The 10,179-nt window shown below is 40.7% G+C and overlaps 1 protein-coding gene across 3 annotated transcripts in view; it reads left to right on the forward strand.

Moving 5' to 3' along the window:
* The first annotated feature begins 573 nt into the window (after positions 1–573).
* The window catches only part of HAPLN1 (hyaluronan and proteoglycan link protein 1), an 80,000-nt gene continuing 70,394 nt past the window's right edge, over positions 574–10,179 (forward strand). The window contains exons 1-2 of one of the 3 annotated variants that reach the window (XM_005883610.2): positions 574–807; positions 1,047–1,276. The gene's annotated coding sequence lies outside the window, so the exon portion shown is untranslated. Of the gene's footprint in view, positions 808–878; positions 1,277–10,179 lie in introns of those variants that run through there. The other 2 variants (XM_005883611.2, XM_005883612.2) reach the window with 2 other exon arrangements.

Consider the following 10,179-nt stretch of genomic DNA (forward strand, 5'->3'; position numbering starts at 1 on the left):
CTCGGGCTTGTTTGCTTGTCCTCGTCCCCGGGCCAGCCCCGCGCCCTCCTCCGGGCTGCCTCAACAGCCTTTGCTTCCTGCCGTGTGTTTCTTTTTTCCCCTCCTAGGCTCCATCAAAGGTGGCTCTGTTATTGAAATATGAAGCCATTTCCTCTCCAAAACCCTTGGTTACTCAAGGCGGGAATCAATGGACCTATATACTCTCCCAGGAGTTATAAATAAATGTCTATTTGTTCAGGAGGCGTTTTCCCGCGTGTCCCAGCATCTTCCAGCGGTTTTTTTAGGGGCGTGTGTGTGTGTGTGTGTGTGTGTGTGTGTGTGTGTGTCCATGAGCGCCCTGCGCCCATCTGGTCTAATCCTGGGTATGGATCCATAAGCCAACCCCACCCATCTCGTCTGCCTCTCGCATTCCACGCTCTATAAATAAATCCAGGTTTCTGAGCTCTGTCATCCAGGGGTACAACAGTTGTTTGTCTTTTAAAGGAGATTCCAACCCAATAGCGATACTGAGTCCAGAAAACAAGAAAATATCCCTCTGACAATTGCAGCGGAAGGGCACTTCCAGTTTAGGAAGCGTTATCTGCTGTGGTCAGAACTGCCTCCCTACCTGGCTACCCTGGATCTACTTAGGGGAAACGGAGGCTAGAAAGCCACGATCTCTCTCCTACCCTTGAATTTCCCTTGTTAAGCAGAGGCTAAACAACAAAGCGAAAGTTCCGTGTCCCGGGGCGTCTGCCTCACCCCGCTGGCCCACAGATCATTTCCCAGAGCCCCTGGCCCCATCCCCTCTGGAAGCACCTCAGAGCGGTGAGGCTGCAGGAGGTGTGGTGTGGGTGGGGGCTTGTGGTTGTAGCTGTTGCTTTCCCTGTACTTGGGGATCCGAGCAGAGGGGAAAGTCATCTAAGAGCTGCTGTTTCACAAGGTCTGGGCACAGAGCTGCCCCTCCCTTCCTCCCTGAAGTTTGCATGAAGTGCACGTTAGGCTGTAATTAGGGGATCTGGGAGGAAAACTTTCCTGGTGACGCTTTGCTTTTCTTCTGCTCTGAGTGAGAAAGTGCCTCCTTCTTCTCTGGAGCAGGACCTCTGCCATCCAGCGCCACAAAGACACATTCTACACACGGACACACACATACAAACACACTCATGCGCGCGCGCACACACACCCTTGCCCAGAGACAAACTTAAGGTGAGGGGAAAGAGCTTTGGCTCCACTGGATCTCCAGGCTCCAACTTCAGCAGGACTTGGGAGCATCTGAACTTCTGGATTTCGGGACAAGGTAAAACTTCCACAATTTTTTTACTCTTTCCTCCAAACCTTGGTGCCTTTAAGATTTCAGAAAGCAATACATATCACGATATTTGTATACATTTAAATAAATTTTCTTATTATTTTCTTTTGAATTGAATATGACACCTCAATTTTTTTAGGATTCCTGTCACGTAAAATACTGTATTGCAATAAACAAGCTCAGTTGAATTGGGGTGAGGATTAACTCTAGTATCCTGGCATTTGCTGGTGCTACTATAAATCTGGTAGACGTCTGGTTTCCAAGTAGTGGCTTTTTCATCTGTATTTCAACAGGCATTTTTATAGCACCTGAGATGAAAAAAAAAAAAAAGAATAGTATAGGCTGAAGGAAATGCTGAGGAAGGGGACTGTCCATTCCAGACTTTTGAGTTATGTTTTAGGGAATCCCCCCAAAATGTATACACACTTTAACAGCTGATAGCTCAATTTTGAAAATGAAATGTATTTTAATAAACACTGCCTTTATAATTATTCAACGTGTGTGGGTATATTTTTTTGAGTATCCTATATATAGGTGTATGTGGAAATGAAAGTTATTACAATCATAGATAATGGCAGTTAGGTAGATCATCTTTGAGATGTTACCAATTTTGGTCCAGGCCTTTGCCAGTTAACTGTGAATTTAAGGTCATAGAATTATGATGCATTTCATATATTGAATATTGATGGGTAATGTTAATACACAACAATTTGTGTTATAGCTGTTAAGATTACTTTTAAAACTTGATTAAAGGAATTATGTAAGTGTTGAGACTGTTCACAACCCTAAGCAAATCTGAACTTTTTGGGGTTTAGAAGAAGTTGTTTTCTTCCATTGAATATAACTGTTGTGTTGAAAATAAGATAGTTTATTATTTTGAAAATAGATTATTTTATTCTCATTTATTACTGGAAAAATACACAAAGTGGCCAGTACATTTGGGAATTTTTAGGGTGGAAAGTGTTCCTGTACATGTTCCAGCGTGATGTCATAAAATCAAACATACTGGCTGGCTTCTTGGAAGCTAACGGTTCTTAAGAAATAAAGCCTGTGAATTAATTTCTAAGTGAATGTAATATTTATTCATTATGAATGTAGTTTCTGGTAACCATTTTTATTTGATTATTTCGGTGTACTAACTTTGAAGTAATTTTATACACACTTCAGTGACTTCAATATTTTAATGAAATCATAAAATGAGAATTTTGTTCTACCAAAAATATAGCATAGTAATTCTCCTTGGATAACTTTTAATGTAATGTTTCTTAATCTTTACATCAAGTTTTAACTTTATTTCCATTTATTCCTACCCATAAAGAAGTTTTTCCTTCCATTCTGTAAAATGGAATGTATGACAAAGGTTTGGTGAGCATTTAAGCTTTAGTCTTCACTTATTTGGGGGCTATCTGTTATTAATTTAATTGTTTAAGCTAAGAGAGAATGACTACATTTTCAGTAGTCTCTTCATAAAATTGAAGACAGCTTAAAATGGAAAAACTATATAAGGAGAAGTAATTTTGCTTCCTTTTAATTAAATGATCAAGAGAAAACAAACAGTCTCCAGAGATCAGTGGTCCCCAGGAAGAATGTACCCAGAGTCCAGTATTCCAAACAGGAGACCAGTGAGCCTGGACTTTCTATGAGAAACAAGAAAGAAGGGAACATCGTGTTCTTATAAAGAGAGCCATTTATGTCAGCAAGAGCCTGTCTCTCAAAGGAATGACTGACACTGTAATTTAGAAGTACTGAAGAGACTTTCACAGATGAATCAATTCATTATACACCTAGTGCAGTGATGGCGAACCTTTTGAGCTCGGTGTGCCAGCATTTTGAAAAACCCTAACTTAACGCTGGTGCCGTGTCACATATAGAAATTTTTTGATATTTGCAACCATAGTAAAACAAAGACTTATAGTTTTGATATTTATTTTATATATTTAAGTGCCATTTAACAAAAAAAAAATAAACAAAAAAAATGAGTTCGCGTGTCACCTCTGACACGCGTGTCATAGGTTCGCCATCACTGATAGTGGTTTCACCTCCTTTTCATCCCTTTGGGAGCAAGTAACACATCCAGGATAAATACATTCAGAGTAAGCAGAGTTTGAGGAGATGGTCGTCCTGCTTTTTAGCATCCTGGGTGTGAAATACCGGTATTTTACTGAGTAGTCAAAGAAGTCTTTGAAATCTTCGGTAGCACTGCACTTCACCTTTGTAAAGATGAACAAGAGTCATATTCAGAAAATAACTCCCCTTGCCAGAAAGTACTAATTTTCTTTTCTTTTCAAGCATGTTTTATCTTCCAAATTATATTTTTAAGATAATGGTATTCTACCAATTAAAATTCCAATAAAATACAAAACAAATTTGAAAAAAAACCCACTTTCACATTATAGTCTTCTGTTGCCTCTAGTTAGTTTTCCAACAGCCTGGATTTACTATTAGTAACCATAGTACCTGGTCTATGTTATTAAATGTACTTAGTCTGTTATTTAAAGGAAACAAAGTGTTGTTGGGGGAAATAGGGAGGGATGGAAACCTGACTATACTTAGGATTTTAATCAATAGTGTTTAAGGAGGATTAGAGGAAGCAGCTGGTTAAATAAATATTAGGTGTAGAGTGGACGTGATGGTATAAATTAATAATGCAGCTCTTTATTTACACCATGAATGGGAAGGTCTGTGACGGTTCAGTGTGTGAAGCATGGTCCCGGGGTGCCACCTAGTGGATGAGTCAAAGAAGGCGTTCACAGCAACCTACTAAAAAAAATCTGAGACTTCCATCCTGTAGACACTGCATGCAAACTATATGCAGACATTGGGGTAGGTGCTCAGAGTAAAACTACAGCAACGGACTTTCATGTAATTTAAAAACTGAGGCACCACTTAACACTTGATTAAGTTCCCGGTGGTTGCATTTAAAATCAGTTTACTCTTTGTTGGGTAATTTACCATCAACTTTCTGCCTCTATGAGGATACAGTTTAATAACTGAAACTTGCTTCTAATATAGGATTTGTGTCATGCAGAGTGGTCATGACCTAGTTCAAAAAGAGTGGGGAGAGGCTGAATCACCAATCACCTTTTTTTCAAGTGGAAATAAATTTCTGTAAAATGTATTGTTTTCAAGTTTAAAAGGGTAAATACTAGCTTAAAAGTTTAGCACACAGTATCACATATTGCTATGTACATATTCAGATTTTTTTCATTATATATAAAAAGGATAATAGTGAAAATTGCTTTTGGGTAGTAAGGTTTGCTTTTTATTTTTCCGAAATATTGCTCTCAAACTCTAAAAATTAGCATATAGAACAACTTCCTCTATACTTGTTTATTCATAAGTAGTTTTTGAAGCAGGAACATTGTTTCCATTAAATTGTCATAATGGGAAAAAAATCCTAGACAGGAACAATTACCAGGAAAGCCAGTGTTTGAAAGAAGCTCCAGGATATCATAGAAGATTAATCCATCAGAATATTAAACTGAGAGTTTTGAAAAACTTTTCTCTAGGAGATATATGAATTATTACTCCAATTGGCTCTCAGCAAGATCTATGGCTTAATGGTAATGGTGTTCAGCACATCAGCATTAATCAAGACCAGCTCTGAAATTCAGATGGGAAGGTAAAATGCCTCAGTCGGAAAAAAAATGATTAATTTGTTACTTGCTGAGTCTAGAGGTATAATCCATAAATCGGCCTGCCCGGGTGGAACGGAAGTTTCCTATTTAGGGAACTTTGGTTGTGTGTGTGGCAGTGAGAAAGAAGGAAGCTGCTGATCAAGTCACACTAGTACTATGTGCTGTAGCTCTCACTTTATACCTGGAAAATTAATTCTAACAAAATCAGAAAGTCAAAATTGATGAAAACAAATCTAAAATATTACAAGAGCCTGAGTCACAGAAACAACAAAAAAGTTCTAGGCTCATAGTTTTTGTTTTGAGAGAATTTTGAGCAGGCATCTTGAAAGTCATTTTCACTTGTTTGCTCTCTCTTAGCTGAGTGGGTAAGAGCTTTCTTTCTTGGTTGTGTGGGCACAGATGGGCCTGGGAGGGCAGCTCTGACACTCCAGGGCTCCAGGAGGGCTATGCTTCCAACAATATGTCTAGTTGGACGGACAGGAAAAGCAACAAATTCACTTACACACAGTCGCTGTCCTCCAGTTTGCAACTAAAATTCAGACTGAGCACAGAGTGAGTTAGTGCTCACCGTTTGCACAGGCACCATGCTAGGTGTTGCAGAGTCATTGGCTCAAGGACTTCACAAGCTAGTGAAGAAGACAGATGGACACACATCATGAATCACTAGTAAAATTTGCCAAGTAGGTGCAGTTTGCCTTCTTAATCTCCTGGGACTTCTTCCTTTGAACTTATCCAAACTTTCCACCCCCCTCTACCTCTTAACCTGAAACTCCTGCTCTCCACCCTTCAAGCCAGAGGATCTGATACTTCTCTGGTTTATTGATTTCTTGACTGATTACACACGTGTGAATGAGTTTCACTCATGCCTTTACATTTCAAGCATTTTATCTCTTTAAAGTAAATGTTTTGTTTTCTGTAAAAACAAAAATTCAAACATCTGGAGGCCTAGCCATCTTTACACCAAAGGGTGTAATTAAGTTGATTTACTTCTCCATGGTCTTCAATCTCTCAGGGACTCCACTCCAGAGGGATTCCCTCAAGGCCTGTTTATAAAAAACGTGAAGGACCTTGGGTCCTGTTAACCACTGGCTCCTTCTAGCTGAGGCTGATCAACCTGTCCTTCCACCCTGCCCCCATCCCCAGGGGCATCCAAACCCATTCTTTTGAACCCTTCCTTTTCACTTTGCCATAATCTACTTTCAAGTTCTCACAGCCCTCATTACCATGTTGGGTTGCTGCCCCTGAATAAGGAGACCACCTATTGGTTGTTATATTCTACTGTTTGAGCCCTTACTAGTATGCCACCCCAAGTATCTGGGTCTAGAGGGAGGAGACAATGAGAATTCACACATTTGGTCCAAGAATTCGTCTAAGTCAAGGAGCTAAAAGAGGAAGACAGAATATACACAGGGCAAGCACAGGAACTAGCCATCACATTGAAAATACTAGTCAAAGCCAACATCTTTTAGAAATATGTGGACAGGTACTTAACTGCACTTGGTTTCAGAGACATTTTGACATTTATGCTGATTATAGATTCTGGAAAACTAACTGCAGAAAAAGGAACAGTAAAAATTTGCTGTAATCAGAGTCATTTGTTTAAATTCCATTTTGTATTTAACATATGGCATGACAGTCATGTTTTATTAACTGTTTCAGATTTATGCTCTCTTTGATTCTACTTCTTTGATTATGTTTGGTGCCCCTGTAAGATACTGATCTGGTCTTATAACATAAAGGTGTGCTTCCAACTTCTTAAATTGCTAGGACTGATGGACAGGATTGAGAGAGTTGACTTCCTTCCCTTTCTACTCTGTAGCCTAGAGGAGAGGGATCATTGGCCTGCATTATTCACCACGCGGTGTGATATAAATGCTGGACATTCTGTAGGCACTCTATAAATACTTATTGTTACTACAAGTACCCAGTACAGTGCTAGACATGAGGCACCAGGGGTCTCCTTGTCTTCTATCTCAAGTACCTATATTTCAAATGTCTGAACACCTCCAAAGCCCAGGCCATTCCCTGATTCTGTCTTTATTTTCTTATCAGTTGCCTTCCTATCTTTCAATGGTGTTAAATTCACAAACTTCTCAGATTTAAATAATACCGATTGGTATAAATATTATAATGTAATTCAAATTAATCAATAATTTTAACAAAATTTAAGGAAAGTGAGACAGGAGGTGGAAAATAAATTTAGAAGGTCTTGGAACACTATGGGCACAATTTAATAAGGCTGCATTGATTGATGGAGGAGAGAGGTCAAGGATAGTGTGAATGTTTCAAGGGCAGAAGATAACATGAAGAGGGATGCAATTGACTAAGATTGGGAATAAATGAATAAAAGTTTCTGGAGACAAAAGTGAGTCTAATTTAGGAAATGGGACAGCCAAAAACCCATCTGAGTTGTACATATCTTAAGCACAGGGGAGAAGTCATAACTGGAAATAGACATTTGGAAGTCTTTGGTATTAAAGCGGGAGTTAAAATCATATGGAAGAGCTCTATAAAGCAGCAAGAGTCATCCACCCTGTGTTTCCAGAGCCAAGCACTAGACAGGGAGAATTGCAGTGGAGAAAGTGTTAGGGTTGCTGAAGGAGGAATGCACCGGGCCAAAAGTGGTAAGGAATTATACATTTATAAGGTCATCTGGATACCAGATGGGCTGAGCCCCAAAATGGTGCCAGCACCCAGGGATGGGGAGTCAGAAATTGCATAGGACCCTAGATGGGCTTTCTCTGGGTGGAAAATTCTCTGGGCAGGTCCGGAGGGGAAGGATAATGGTCTTAGCAAGTGGAATGTGATCTAAGCAAAAGAGAATATCCATTGTGAAGTTTCCTTAAGGTCAGTTCCCAGGGGAGGAGTATCGATTTAATTATTTGATCAAAACTAACATTCCAGCCTTTTCGTTTTATGGAATAGGAATGAAGGTCATATCTTCAGTAGTTACTTCCTGTTGAAGGGGGACGTGGAGATCATAGCGGGATGGACTTTGATAGTAGTCAGCTGGAAAACTGTATAGATTCCTCATGGTTGTAGCGAGGGGTCGTAGCAGCATGATTTCCCTGAGAGACTGCTTGATGAAGGCTCAAAGCGGTCCTGAAGGAAAGAGGAAAAATGGCACAGAATACATGGGCCAAAAATGAGGATGAGGAATAGGAACATTAATGGTACCATGAAGGGAAGTAGCCAGGTATACCAATTTATATTTTTTAGTCAGTAGCCCCATGAATTTGCAAAATATGCTAGAGGAGTGGTTAAGCCCCCTATGGCAGTTCTAAGCCCTGCTGTGATGCCGGGGTTTATGAGGAGAGGGATTATCTGGACTGCCCTTTTGTGTCAGATATAATGGTTTACAGGGAGGTAAAGACTGATTATTGAGGACTACATCTACATTGGGTGAGAGATAGACGAGAGTACAGGTTCCTGGTTGGGAGGCAGATGTATGTGTTTTCCCCGCAGAGGAAGAAAAATCCCAGATCATGGAAGCAAGCTGAAAGGTGTAGGGAGTAGAGGTGGACTAAAGGGTGTGAGGTTCCTTTTCCAGTTCCCTGTTACAAGCTGAGAGGGTAGTCGCCATAGTGCTACCGATAAGGGGTGACAGATGAGTGGTTGAGATTTTATTGCAGTGAAAGTGGGCGGGAACGCTAGAATGGGCTGTTATCCAAGGGAAAAGTGAAAGAGAAGGAAAGGAGTTGAAGCCTCAGGCATGGATGATTGGATAAGAAGTAAAATGGACCAGCTGTAGGAAATAACCATTGGCTTCTGGGGAGACCTGATAGTCAACCCATTGGGACCAATGGCCATTCAGTAGTTCTAGGTTAACTGTGGTGTTGCCAGCTGATGATGGGAAATGGCCTATTGTTATATTGCCCTGTGACCTTGTAAAGCATAAAGGGTCTTAAGCAATTAGTGGGGTGTGTAGAGTGATAGGACCTGTGCCCGGGATGAGGAAGGAGCTACTTTAGTAAGAGACTTAATATAAGTATGGAAAAGAAGGGAGGCTTGATTTGCCTGGGCTGTAGGATAATTACCTGGAAGAGTATCTGTCTTTTTGAGAAATATGGTTTCCTTTTCCTTTTTATAAGCTAGAGTGATTTTTACCTGATTCAAATTCTTGATTGATATAGGGATGGTAGGATACACTGAAGAGGAGAGGGAAAGGCAGAGCCAGCAATTTCTGGCTAAGGTTGGATTGGTCTGGTTTAGGAGGGAATGGGCAAGGTTAAGTGTTCGTTCAAGATGAGTGGAGGTAAGAAAGTTCCTTATGGGTATAGGAGAGAAGGGTTGGAGTAGGATGAGAAGGAGAGCTAATCCCCACCTCCAGGGTTGGGATTGTCCTAAGTGGGAGAAAGGGTACATTCGGGATCTAAAAAGAAGGATATCTCATCCCATAGAATGGTGGTGTTCCAGGGGTGAGTTTTAATTTGGAAAGCAGAACCATAGGGTATGCCCCAATAGTTTAGCTGCAGTTGGGGTAGTACCTGATAATGGCTTTGCCATCAGGGCTGTAAATTATTTGATAAATGGATTTCCTTTAGGAGGACCCAGTACCCTGGCTGTAGAGGAGTAGGGGGATGTCTCTCATAAAAGGTTGAGGGAGGACCTGATCAGCAAGATCTCTCAGTAATTGATGGAAAAGATTTAAAACAGGGACATAGTCTCCTAGAGGAGTCTCTGTGGAAGGGAAGTTCCCTAATAAGAAGGGTCTTCCATACATGATTTCAAAGGCACTAAGAACAAGGGTGCACGGGGGCGGGGCGGGGGGGTTGCCCTGATGCGCATAAGGGCTAGAAGTACAAGAGTAGTCCAAGGTTCTTTAGTTTCAAGAGTTAATTTAGTTAGTTGAGAATTAAGAAATTCACCTTTTCTACCTTGCCTGAAGATTGGGGCCTGTAGGGGGTGTGTAACTTCTGGAGGGGAGGATAATGGTCTTAGCAAGTGGAATGTGGTCTAAGCAAAAGGGAATGTCCATTGTGAAGTGGCCTAAGGTCATTTCCCAGGGGAGGGGAATCAATTCAAGTGTTTGATCAAACCTAACAGAAAGATTGGCTATTTTATTATGAATAGCGCCATCTAAGAGGACAGAAAGCTAATGCTCAAGACTGAAACGCCCCAATGGCCTGCGAGATACAGGTTATATAGGGCAAAATTACAAGAAATCCTTGGTTAGTGGTTAGGCAGCGTTTTGGGAGCTGATTGTTTGAAGGTGAGGTAAGGGTGATGAATCAGGTCTTGAAGATAGCTCTG

This window comes from Myotis brandtii, unplaced genomic scaffold (genome assembly GCF_000412655.1).
Source record: "Myotis brandtii unplaced genomic scaffold, ASM41265v1 scaffold794, whole genome shotgun sequence".
Taxonomy (NCBI): Eukaryota; Metazoa; Chordata; class Mammalia; order Chiroptera; family Vespertilionidae; genus Myotis; species Myotis brandtii.